Genomic DNA, 14,306 nt, shown 5'->3' with positions numbered 1-14,306 from the left:
GGCGGAAGGAAGATAAATACTAAACATTGGAAGGCGGTATGTGAACAACTCCCGGTATTGGCCAGATTCTTAAACACTACCAGGCCTAGACCTCGGATGACGTTTCACTCCCCGCCAAGCTGCTGGCACAATCAAAGGTTTTTGCGCGAGTCACAAAGACATTCTAATAACTCTGAAACATAGAAACACTCGGCAGAAGCTTTGACTCGATATATGGGTAAGCGTGTAAAGGAACACGTTACACTACTGACAAATTCGCAACTTTGACCTTAAGCATTTTACACATGGACGACTGTATTGATAGAGTGCAGACTTTGAAAACGCCAACACAAAAACATTTGATTGCAAGAAACACACAGCACTAGTAAAACTTCTGAGAAAACTTTAAAATAACGCCCACCATTTAACTAGGGCGACTGAACTGTTCCACACCATCTTAAAGTTCGACTGTGAAAGTCTACCACAGCAAAAAACAATTACGACCACTTACTTTATACTCGTATCACGTACACAGTACGAAGGAGTGGGTTCCAGAGCTTCGCCGTTACACTTCAAATTTTGTTCCCAGCGAAGTAACAGAACTTGTACCTCCAAGCTGCCTATGTCGCCAAAACACCCGACCAGTTTCACACCACGTATCTCAAAGCTGCCTGTGTCGCCAAAACATCTGACCAGTTTCACACCATAACATATAACCGTCATCGAGCTCGTTGCGCAGCCGTTGACACTCGTCTCCCAGCGAATCTCACGAAATCTCGATGGTTACCCGTCGAAAGCTAACAACCGAAATGCTTCGCCGCCAACCGGGAAGATAAGACACGTGAAAAGCAAAGATAGCTTAGCTCAACCACAGTCGATGCCAACGATCCATGAACAAAATAACACTGACGCCAGCTCGCCACGGCTCACTTAAATTCTTAACTTACAAAATTTATAATCAGCTTTCTCTGAGCTATGATCGGATAGCTTTGACTTGCATGGTCTCAAGAAAACTGATAAAAAAATAAATATAAACTCGGCAGAAGATGGGGAAATTCATTGACATAAGCGATGTTGGAAACGAATAGAAGGGAGCTGGTATAGTGCCTTTGGCCATAGTTCAAGCGGTTGTCGCTAGTCATCACTGCAACGGTCGAAATACCTGTAGTTGGCGGTGACGGGAAATTCAAAAATGTAATTTGGCGCTGGTGTGAAATTCGAAAACACAGACTGCCAGTGGAAAAAAATTGAAGAAACTGAAGCAGGCACAATGGCACCAATAACCAAATACTGCTACAACAGAAAACATTAAACATAAAATGGCGAGGCTTGACTATTATCATTTACCAAGAATATGTATGCAAGCACAAACACACATACGCATGCACGCACTCGCACACACCCACCCACCCACACACACACACACACATACACACACACACAAGCGCGCGCACGCAAACGTATTTACCGAAAATGAAATGTCAAATATTGTACTGCGTCCTTAGTAAATTCCTTACCTCTGTCGTTCCTCTGTTTTACACTTCACTTAAACGAATATTTGTCAATAGCAGTATTGCCTCATCAGCGGATTTCATCTCCGTCTGTAATGGTTGCTTTAAGTTATGAAAATGGGATGGCATATTTGCAGTTTCATTTATGATATTTGGGCACTAAGAATGACCATAACAATACCATCTTTTACCCTTTACGCTTTACTCTTTCATTATATTTAGTGCCAAGAGATACGGACTCTTTAAGTACATGCAGGATGATGTCAGAAATGTTAGCTCTTGTGTTTCAGACTGATGATTTTTAATCAACATTATGATGGACTTTTAAATTCATAGAACAAATCAATTGCAAATGACATTTAATTTTTTCCTTTTTTTTTATTTTGCACCACACTAAAGTCACATTATGTATTTTTACATATTCTTACAACAAATCAGTCTGACATCACATTCAATGTTTGTATATTTTCACTTTAAATTTTTCTACATACCAAATAAAATTGGTCATAATCTTTCAGGCGGTAGTGATCCCAACTTAGGACATTTAATTTATCTACATATATTAAGCATATATCATCTTCAGGGAAACCTGAATTATCAAAGCTTATAGAGATATGTGTGCTGGTGTAAGCTGTCGCCAGCACACCAGTCTGCAAAGATGTAGTGCAAAGATCCATAGTAGCCACTGCAACAAGTGCACTATCGTGAGAGCGGCCTTGAGACACACCGATAAGCAAGAGGCTGCCAACGCCTTCAAGTCAGCAGGTACTCAGGCCGCAGCCACTGACCAGAGTGCCTCACTAACTCACACTCCAGATTGGCGTCTGTCAGTTCGATCGCAGTGCTGGCTCTGTCCATGTCTCAGGCTATGACAGTACATAGCGACCAAACTTGCGACAGCAGCTAGATTGCCGATTCCGTCTGCAAGAGGACTATTACCGAAGAGCTTGTACCACGAATCTGGACTCTATTCAAGTTAATTAGCAGCTTCATATAAACAAAGAACCGTATTAATTCACGTGTGGACTTGTGTTGTTAAAAGAGGATACAGGCCACACGTAACATCATCCTCTTCCTTGCTTCCTTGGTACAAGACTCTATTATATGTTTAATCAATGTGCATCTCTGGAAGTCAGTGTACAGTGCCTTGTTGAATTCCCGTTTCATTCGGTTGCCATGATACTCAAAATTATTTGGTAATACTTAACGTTTCACATGCTGACGAACGAGGGAATTGGGACTGGGGTAATGAGGTGAAGCCTCGAGGTCAATCAGTACAGAGGGAAGTGAAAGTCTGAATGTAGTACGTACGTTCAAATGGATGACGACTGTGTAGTTATGCAAAACTAAAGAGCGTTGCTAGCTGTCTGAAATCAGACTGGATTGCACTACACCTATAATATATCTTTATTATTCAAGTACCGGGTGATCAAAAAGTCAGTATAAATTTGAAAACTTAATAAACCAGGGAATAATGTAAATAGAGAGGTAAAAATTGACACACATGCTTGGAATGACATGATGTTTTATTAGAATCACCCCACATTGCTAGACGCGTGAAAGATCTCTTGCGCGCGTCGTTTGGTGATGATCGTGTGCTTAGCCACCACTATCGTCATGCTTGGCCTCCCAGGTCCCCAGACCTCAGTCCGTGCGTTTATTGGCTTCGGGGTTACCTGAAGTCGCAAGTGTATCGTGATCGACCGACATCTCTAGGGATGCTGAAAGACAACATCCGACGCCAATGCCTCACCATAACACCAGACATGCTTTACAGAGCTGTTCACAACATTATTCCTCGACTACAGCTATTGTTGAGGAATGATGGTGGACATATTGAGTATTTCCTGTAAAGAACATCGTTGCTTTGTCTTACTTTGTTATGCAAATTATTGCTATTCTGATCAGATGAAGCACCATCTGTCGGACATTTTGTGAGCTTTCGTTCTGTTTTTTTTTGGTTCTAATAAAACCCCATGTCATTCCAAGCATGTGTGTCAATTTGTACCTCTCTATCTACATTATTCCGTCATTTATTCAGTTTTCAAATTTATTCTTACTTTTTGATCACCCAGTAAGTGAGGATCAAATGCCTCACAATCCTCAAATGGTGCAGAACAAAGGCAAAGGGTTTATGTTCGTGTATTGAAACTTTTTTTAACCAAAAATAGTTGAAATGGGTTCTGCAAACAGCGATAATATGAAACAGGTTTTAAGCGACTACTTTTCGGCATCTTCTTGTAACGTGACTACTCAAATGTTTCCGACTATCTTCTGTTCCGAGGAGGAATCGTTAGCGCAAGGATTTCACCCGGAACAAGTCCTGCCCACTCACTCCCGGTTTTCTTGGTCTTTGTTCGCCTCCTGGGCATCGTTTCAGTTGGCCCATGTGGTTTACCGCGTTCGGCTGCACTTTGAGCGAATGTTAAATTAATATCTTACTAGGTCTTAAATTTTGCCAGACAGTTAAAAGACACTTCACAAAAAACGTGCACAATTGGCCTCAGCTGTGGCAGGTACTTCCACAGCAAACATAAGAGAAAACAATTCAGCATTGAATTCTTTAAATGCGAGAACTCAGTATTCAGATGAATAGTCTATGAAGAAACGTACTTCTATGTGAGAAAAAGCACCCAAAGTTAAAACAGGAAAAACCTACCCTCGAAGAATAATTTGCTTGTAGAAAGAGGAACCACAGTATACTTGACACTTGAGTTTCAGAACTCAGACAGTATATGTGAAACAAGCACCAATGTTCACTATACTTCCAGAGGGCATCGAAATTACTTCGTTCTTGCTAGATCGATCCAAGCCGTTTTTGCGTGTTATTCACTGAATAGTTTTGCTGAAAAGATTTAGGGGTAGAGAAGAACTAGCACAGCACGAAGGGCGTTTTCCAGCAGTGAAACGCTGCAGCATTTACTTCTTCCATAACTGCTCTGTGACAAACATACATGTCATCATTTTTATTTATAAAAAATGGTTTCAATGATATTTACGAAATTAATAAATGTTTTGGTTAAAAACAGACTGGACGAAGAATAACGACAGATTATTTTCCTGAGACGTTTGCAACAGCTCATAGGACACTAATCACACAGAAACAGCCACAATTATTTATAACCTCGTTTATAACGTGGAGGTGTGGCATTGGAAGAATTTACCCATTACCCATGCAAGTACTAACGAAATATGTCATATAAGCAAATATCTTGCTGCATTCATTAGGCATTTCTACTTTATGGCATTCTTATATTCTTTAATTTTCGTGCCGGCTGGAGTGGCCGTGCGGTTCTAGGCACTACATTCTGGAACCGGGCTGCCGCTACGGTCGCAGGTTCGAATCTTGCCTCGGGCATGGATGTGTGTGATGTCCTTAGGTTAGTTAGGTTTAATTAGTTCTAAGTTCTAGGCGACTGATGACCTCAGAAGTTAAATCGCATAGCGCTCAGAGCCACTTAATTTTCGTTAGCTTCTATGAGGGCGTACATAAACAAAACGACTTCGACTTATTTCTATGTAACTTTGATTTTAGACATCAGAGTTATTCGACTGCATCCGTGGCTTTACTACCGACATAACAGATTCAAGACCATTGATTTCGCGTTGTACGTCTACTCTGCTGTTTCCCACAAATAAACGTATTGTAATAAGTGAATTAGTTAATGAAAATTTGTCCTTATTGTCTTTAAATAACATCACGTTACTTTTTGTTTTCTGTTGCTGACGATGCTTTCAATCCTCAATAAATATTTTTATTTCTTTAACAATGTACATTCATATTATATTACTATCAAGAAAAACTTAAATTTATTATCATTACTTAATTTCATCTCAGTCTAACATGTGTTGGACTGTGACGATAACAAGTTTGATGTAGCTTCTTCCAATTTACATAAATGGCGGCATTTTTAGGGGAGGGCCTTACACTATGGATAGGCGTGGTGGCGGGGGGGGGGGGGGGGGTGAATGGGCGGGACTTGTTCCGGGTGAAACCCTAGCGCCAAGCCCCTACCACGCCATAGCGGAGAAGCGAGGCAACTGTCCTCCAATTGAAGCAGCTGATCGCCGCCATTAGCAGGGATGAATCCTAGTACCGGGGTTGTGATTTGAAGTATATGAGACGCAACAAGAGCAAATTGAAGCACAAATTAAACACATGTTTGTTTAAGAAAATACTGAGTATTCGAATCTATTTTAAAAGTATACTTAAATGAATAAGGTTTCCTAATTTCCGAAATACGTCTGCATAGAGACGCGAAATTTAAAAATGTAAGGCTCTTTCCAGACAAGGTGGAGTGAGTTTACATCGAGTTATTTGCATTAGATAATTAAACGAAACTTTTAAAGTAGCAGACAGGACGATTATATTTGCCCCCAACTTCTTTGCCATTGCAATATTAGTGGAAAGTCCATCAGAAGTAACAGTGAACACACTGACATTTACATCATACAACATTGTAATGGCCATCTCCAATAACATGTCACTGTGAGTAGCGTTAATAAGCGAGATTACTTTATCGGTTACTAAGATCTTAGCTTTTAGCTGCGTCTGTCTTTTGCACTTTTTGTTCACTGTATTTAACTTAGTCTTATATTGCCCAATTTTTGCTTTCTTCAATTTTTAGGAACTTTTCCTTCATCTTACTTGGACTTGATGGAAGTGAATAATTGCGGTCTCCAGTGTAACCAGAAACGTGCACATCCACGCACACTTTTTCTGCTGTCTCAACATTTCTTGGCTTTGACTTTAAAGTTTTCCTTGCCTTGGTAACCTGGAAAAGGAACGTTCAAAATTATAAACACTGACAGTATTTCCACACTATTTAACCTAGGCTCATATTGCACGATTTCCAGGACACTATACCTTTTTCAAATGAGTTGCAAATCCAAATACTGTCGGTGTAGCATCGTCCTTCAGTTTTCCATGTAACAATTCTCTTCAAAATGAAGAGAGCACAGCAAATGATTTGCTGTCGGTAGGAAGTTCTCTCTCTGAGTAGCAGCTATCCATTTCCGATTTATAAAATAATTTGTAAGGGGAAACCTAACCAAAAACAAACGCTCATGAGATATTATTTCTCCATGAAAATACTGTATACATACGCATTTTGCATGAACAATACACACAGTATACAAAATTAACATTAAAAAAAATCCTTTATTTTGGACTGTCTAAGCAAGCCTACACGCTTACGAGCAACTAAGTCACGTACTTCTTTCATTACCGAAATCTGAAACTGGTCACTTTCATCTTGGGCTTCAAACCATCGCAAGGCAGTATCTAAACAAGTGAACGCCTTAGAAGCTGTCGGTATACTTTCATCTTAACTTTCTGGAGTACTGATTGATGAGACGCTGGCAGCGTCATCTTTATCAGTGACGACGTTTACAATCTCGCTGTCCTGCATGATCTGGTGTCCTGGATCTGCATCATCTATATTCATCCATTCATGAACGTCTTCTTCATCACATTCGTGGCAATCTATTTCATTTAGCATACCGAGAATTTCGGACATATCATTCTATTCGTCATTTTCAATCATACCTTGTGAATTTTCTTATGTGTCCAAACATTTATTCCAGGCTTTCTTCAAATTCTCTTCCTTTACACTATTCCATGCTGCACTGATAATGTAAGACGCGGCTTTCAAATCAATATTCTTTTGATTTCTTAAGAGACTTTCTTCACCATCCTCTTCTCTTTCTAACAATAACTTACGCAACAATTCTTTCCTGTAACATCGTTTGAAAGTCTCAATAACGCCTTGATCCATGGGCTGTAATAAGGAGGTTACGTTAGGTGGAAGAGATATTACCTTTATGAACTCGTCTTTTTCGTTTAAAATATCACATGACGGATGAGTTGGTGCATTGTCAAGGAGAAGTAGTGTTTCCTCCTTCTTCCCATTCTTTAGTTGATGAGCTCATACAGAGCGTACGGAAACGTCCAGCGGTGGTCCAGTGCGGCGACTACTGTGGGAAACTTAGTTTGGGACTGGGGGGGGGGGGGGATGTTGGACGGTAGGGTGGGAGAGTAAGAGGTGCGAGCGAGTACACAGTTCGGTTAAGCTGTCGTTCGGTTCACCGACGTCCCGATAATCGACGCTCTATTGTGCAAGTAATAGAAAGTAACAAACAACCAGAAATGACTGATCTGTACAATGTAATATTGTTTCCGTCTTCGTCTTTGCTTCCGTTCTCACTGTTACAATTAAAAGCAGCACACGAACGAACCATGTTTACTCACTGTTTCCCTGCAAATGGCGGCTTGTGTCACGTTCAACGTGGGGACGCGACACTATCGCCAATGCGCGGTCTAGTTTTTATTTACTAGTAAGTCTTTGGGGACGGCTGACTGCAGTGCAGACTCCGCAGAGGGAGCAGACAGCAGGTAGCAGGCAGGTCCGTGTGGAGCCCGGGCGCCACTAGCGCAGGCCAGAGAGATGGTTGGCGGCGTGGTGGCCCGGACCGGCCGCACCTGGCAGCGCGAGCAATGGCCCGGAAGAGCGCGGACCGCTCCTCCCGGGAATTCCGCCCCTACCCCACCAATGCCGGCTGCCCGCGGCGACCAATGATCCGTCCGGGGCGGTGGTCCAGCAGTGCCGGTAATTGGGCAGAGGACGCGGCCGGAAATCTGGGTCAGCGGCGGCCGGCAGGCAACTGCTGCGCTTCTGCGACGCGTCGCCCGCAAGTGGCTCGCTGCGTCTCTCATGCGCTATGCGGAGGTTTGCCGCTCATACTCGTTATCCGAGTACCATCTTCTGAGATAAGCGTAGCCACTGCAAGAAATCCACGGTAGCGGTTTCTGAGATAAGCTGCTACTACGGCAACGAACACGCAAAACAAATGTCGTACTACCACTACTACTACCTGATCAGGCCCAGTGGACCGCATGCATCTACAAGTTTCCTCCTGCACTGTCTCCTGTCCATTGCTGCTATCTGCCATCCATTCGCATCTATTGACACTTGGATTAAATCTTCATGGACTTTTTATGGAAAAAGTTCAAGGCAATCGTAAAATGCGTTTTAGACAGGTACGTGCCGAGTAAAACTGTGAGGGACGGGAAAAACCCACCGTGGTACAACAACGAAGTTAGGAAACTACAGCGAAAGCAAAGAGAGCTTCACTCCAAGTTTAAACGCAGCCAAAACCTCTCAGACAAACAGAAGCTAAACTAGCGTAAGGAGGGCTATGCGTGAAGCGTTCAGTGAATTCGAAAGTAAAATTCTATGTACCGACTTGACAGAAAATCCTAGGAAGTTCTGCTCTTACGTTAAATCAGTAAGTGGCTCGAAACAGCATATCCAGTCACTTCGGCATGATGATGCCATTGAAACAGAGGATGACACGCGTAAAGCTGAAATACTTTTTCGAAAACTGTTTCACAGAGGAAGACCGCACTGCAGTTCCTTCTCTAAATCCTCGCACGAACGAAAAAATGGCTGACATCAAAACAAGTGTCAAAGGAATAGAAAAGCAACTGGAATCACTCAACAGAGGAAAGTCCACTGGGCCTGACGGGATACCAATTCGATTCTACACAGAGTAAGCGAAAGAACTTGCCCCCCTTCTAACAGCCGGGTACAGCAAGTCTCTAGAGGAACGGAAGGTTCAAAATGATTGGAAAAGAGCACAGTTAGTCCCAGTCTTCAAGAAGGGTCGTCGAGCAGATGCGCAAAACTATAGACCTATATCTCTGACGTCGATCTGTTGTAGAATTTTAGAACATGTTTTTTGCTCGAGTATCATGTCGTTTTTGGAAACCCAGAATCTACTCTGTAGGAATCAACATGGATTCCGGAAACAGCGATCGTGTGAGATCCAACTCGCTTTATTCGTTCATGAGACCCAGAAAATATTAGATACAGGCTCCCAGGTAGATGCTATTTCCCTTGACTTCCGGAAGGCGTTCGATACAGTTCCGCACTGTCGCCTGATAAACAAAGTAAGAGCCTACGGAATACCAGACCAGCTGTGTGGCTGGATTGAAGAGTTTTTAGCAAACAGAACATAGCATGTTGTTATCAATGGAGAGACGTCTACAGACATTAAAGTAACCTCTGGCGCGTGCCACAGGGGAGTGTTACGGGACTATTGCTTTTCACAATATATATATAAATGACCCAGTAGATAGTGTCGGAAGTTCCATGCGGCTTTTCGCGGATGATGCTGCAGTATACAGAGAAGTTGCAGCATTAGAAAATTGTAGCGAAATGCAGGAAGATCTGCAGCGGATAGGCACTTGGTGCAGGGAGTGACAACTGACCCTTAACATAGACAAATGTAATGTATTTCCTTCGATTTCAACCCCTTCGTTCTCTTGGAAGGTCTCGCTTACGATCTTGTCGAGGGCAATGCTGAACAGCATAGGGGACAACCCTTCTCCTTGCCTGAGTCCTGTCACACTTTCAAACTCCTCAGTTACAAATGTCTTACACTTCCTAATTAAAAAGAGGGCCTACCCTTTCAGGAGTTTCAACAGTGGGAGAGGGATTAGCGACCATGTAGCTCTTACAGGGACAATCATTTCCAAAACTGAAAACGTTATCCACTCTGCACAACAAAATTAAGGACTAACTTTTTCGACATCCCATAACGGTGACCCGTTCCGACGCACAACACGAATTCCTTTCCTGTGCTAACCTCTTCATCTCAGAGTAGCACTTGCAACCTACGTCCTCAATTATTTGCTAGTATTCCAATCTCTGTCTTCCATTGAGACTTTGATTCCGACTGATTTCGTGGCCGAAAACGACGAAAAGGACGAAGTTGCTTACAGCACTCGACATTCCTATCAGCCACTGGGCTTTTTTCAACCTTACTCTAAGGACTTCGTGAAGCTGCAGCCCCCTAGAACGTGATCTGACCCCTCTGGAGTGGAGTGAGACAGCAATTTTTGCCCCGATTTACCGTGTGGAACTACAGCAAGCCATTTCACGAAATACGAAGCAGGAAACCGTTTTCTTGCTTTTTCATGCTTCCTGTTTCGCGCCCCTGTGTGACATGATCACGGAGGGGTCCAGGATTAACACGTACGTGAATAAAACGGCCGAGGGTCACTATGAGAACCTCCGCCAATAACCCCCCCGCCAAATCGGCAACACCCTCGGTGCCATCCACGCACCTTTATTCGGCACATTGTAAAGGTATCGGTCAGAAACTTTGACACGGTCTGAGGCGCGTGAAGGCTGGCAAACTCCTAGTAATGGGTGTCGAAGGTGTTACCATACTGAATGAAGTATGGATAGGGGGGAGGGTTGCGACGCGCTTCCCATCGTGTGACACGTCCTTGGTAGCGTTCGGATAATTGTGGCACATTTGGTGCCTGTGTGATATCATTAACCTATCTTGCAGTTCACATGCACTTCTGGGTTGTAACCGTTTCTGGATGTGTCGACACCTTGCTGTCTGAAGTGTCGTCGAACCCGTGAGTGGTGTCTAGGGGCGCCAAGGTGTTTGCACCATTACAGAGGAAAGGTGTATGCACCTTTGAGCGAAATTTGAAGCTTATGCGTCGCAATGGGGGACAATTACGGGATCCCTAAAAAGCGATCCTTTAATTCTGTTGTGGAGTGTAGCAACCTAGGAGAGTATACTCGTATATGTATGGTACGCAGAAAATCACATTTCTTACAATTCCTCCAAGCGGACCGTGCGATGATACTGTTAACGCTTCCGTCTGCTACTATCTTCTTATGTTTGTTTCGAGATCCCCATGACCCCCCCCCCCCCCCCCAATTGCAGCAAGTCCACTGTTATTCCAGCCGTCCGTCATATCCTAGATCTTCCCGCTATCCTGTAGCTCGGTGGGACGCAGGCCATTGGAGTTCTGACCATCTCGTTATTCTCCCATTCGCATTACATGTCCACACTACTAAAGTCTTTTGCTTTTCGTCACTCCAGCTATGTTATGTTCCTCGTATATCTCTTACAGTTTTATGCAGTGTCGCGTTCTCGGTTCTTCAGTAATTTGATCCTCAACTGTTCCATTTATTTTCCTAGCGACATTGCTCTCAAAAGTAAGCAGTCGCTTAAGGCTTGTTAGGGGTGATCCAGATTAGAGAACCAAATAGTACCACCGGCACTATTAATTTTTGGTCTTAGTTTTAGTACCTCACACAAGCGTCTAGATTTTAATATAGAATTTAGAGAGCAACAGCATTTGTTGCCTGTGTGCAATTTTACTTTTATCTCTCCTTCACGTAAAGTTACCTCTTCGACACTTTTGTGAGCCCGGTAAAGTGCAATGTTAGCTCATGGTAGTTACGGAGCTTTCTTCCTGTGTTCACGTACCGGTCTCTTCAGCATCAGTTAGTATCCAAAATCTTGGTTCCATTAATCCTGCCGTCTACACACATCAGATCGTATGGAGTGCATGCTATCGGAACAAAGTCACCTGCGCAGGCCAGACAGGTAATAATTACATTGCCGATTCGCATATCGTGAATGTTCTTTTTGTTCAACTCTCACATTACCTACTGCTAGACTGAGAAAGACAGGATAGAATAAGTCTACGTTTCTTAATCCTATTTTCATATGGAAATTTTCCATTGTTGCCGGTGTTACTATCATCTCACACACATCAAAATAAGGTTTGCATCACCCCAGTTCCCAGAACTCCTGAAGATATACGTTGACTGGGGGTACCGTATCACTGACACAGTCCCTCTGATTGTTTAGAGATGTCACTCAGCCCTCCCAAAGATGTAAACAACCATGCATGAGCAGCACCTATTAGACGGAGGGGGTCCGACAGCCGATCAGTTCCAATCATTCCACCAGGAAGAAGGTACATGGGCCGTGTTGTCTGTAGTTCAAACATGCCTTCACTCCCGACGTCCATGGCGAGGTCCATCTTTGCAACCACGACACCATGCAGTGCGGTACAGATGGGCCCAAAAACATACCGAATGGTCCGCTCAGGATTGGTATCACGTTCTCTTCACCGATGAGTGTCGCATATGCCTTCAACTAGACAATCGTCGGATACTTGTTTGGAGGCAATACGGTCAGGCTAAACAACTTAGACACACTGTCCAGCGAGAGCAGCAAGGTGGAGGTTCCATGCTGTTTTTGGGTGGCATTACGTTGGGCCGACGTGATCATGGAAGGCGCCCAACGGCTGTACGATACGTGAATGCCATCCTCCGACCGATAGTGCAATCATATTGGCAGCATACTGGCGTGGCATTCGTCATCATGGACGACAATTCGCGCCCCCATCGTGCACGTGAATGATTTCCTTCAGGATAACGACATCACTCGACTAGAGTTGCCAGCATGTTCTCCAGACATGAACGCTGTCGAACATGCCTGGGATAGATTGAAAAGGGCTTTTTATGGACGACGTGACCCACCAGCCACTCTGAAGGATCTACGCCGAATCGCCGTTAAGGAGTGGGAAAATCTCGATCCACACTGCCTTGATGAACGTGTGACGATTATAGACATGCATCAATGTAAGAGGCCGTGCTACTGGGTATTAGAGGTACCGGTGTGTACAGAAATATAGATCACTACCTCGGAAAGTCTCGCTGTATGGTGGTACAACGTGCAATGTGTGGTTTTCACAAGCAATAAGAAGGGCAGAAATGATGTTAACGTTGATCTGTATTCCAATTTTCTTTACAGGTTCTGGAACTCTTGGTGCCAAGGAGATCCAAACCTTTCTTTGATGTCTGTATATCCTTTTTATAGCGGGAACCAATATCTAGCTTGTTACTGTGTCCTATATTACTGTAGCTGTATTACTAATTGAAATTTAATTATAACCAATTATACCAATATCAATGCGTTTTTAATGGATCCTCAACATGCTCTTGATTTCAAATGGCTTGCACTCATAATACGCATGTTACAATAATTCTTTTACTACGAATATGACGTTCCTTGTCATTTTATTACGACGAAGCATGCAATTAACGGAGGCTTTTCGAGAGCTCCCCAGCTTGCTGCTGCTCAGAAACGGCATATGTACATACGGGCTGCAACTGGAACCCAGTATTGCGTCTCACAACGCTGCACCGAAGGGAAATGGCGAGCGGGTAACGTAGGTGGCGTTCTTCCATCTCGTTGGACAACGTTCAACAGGACGTTCAGAATACGTAACATGGAGCAAATTGCTCTGCACGTTCGGAAAGACTTCCCAACTTGTTATTTCACGCTATGACGTCTGAAAATCAGCACGCTCAACGCTGAACTTTCGGATGCACGATACGCGTGCCGATGCCTTTAAATTTCGGACACCAACAAGCAAATGCTGGAGCAACAGTGGAGCACCAACCAGGCGATTGGGTGTCAATGTCTCTCAATAGGTACATTTTTAAACTGCTCATAGAGGGTGTGCATAACGGGGGGGGGGGGGGGGGGGGGTCTTAGAGGGACAGAAAGGCGTGAAACATGAGGTATTAAAAAATAGATAAATCATGTAGTGTATTAGGTGACGTTCTGATTTCGTCCAATGGCTTTGAACGGTCCCTTGTGGAACCTCCCTGTATGTAAACAAAAATTGCGGTCATGCTACACTCCAAGGGGTCATATCACGTTCAGTGGGGTTGCAGACATATTATGGCCTTAGAGAAAAACTGAAAAATTCATGTCGTGTTAACATTAGCGATCGCTGGGAAGAACGTCGTCCTTTTGATTATTGCGCTGCGAACTCTTGTTTACGGCTGCATTGTGTGTGTAAAAGGAAGGGGTGGTTTAATTGACGCCTTTTAGGGTAGCCGGTCATGCCATTTCGTGTCGTTGCAGGGAATATTGATTTTGTACCGTTACAGAAGAAGTTTGTAGCACCTTTCAGACAAATTT

Source organism: Schistocerca serialis, chromosome 6 (assembly GCF_023864345.2).
Source record: "Schistocerca serialis cubense isolate TAMUIC-IGC-003099 chromosome 6, iqSchSeri2.2, whole genome shotgun sequence".
NCBI lineage: Eukaryota > Metazoa > Arthropoda > Insecta > Orthoptera > Acrididae > Schistocerca > Schistocerca serialis.
This window is presented reverse-complemented; position numbering follows the sequence as displayed.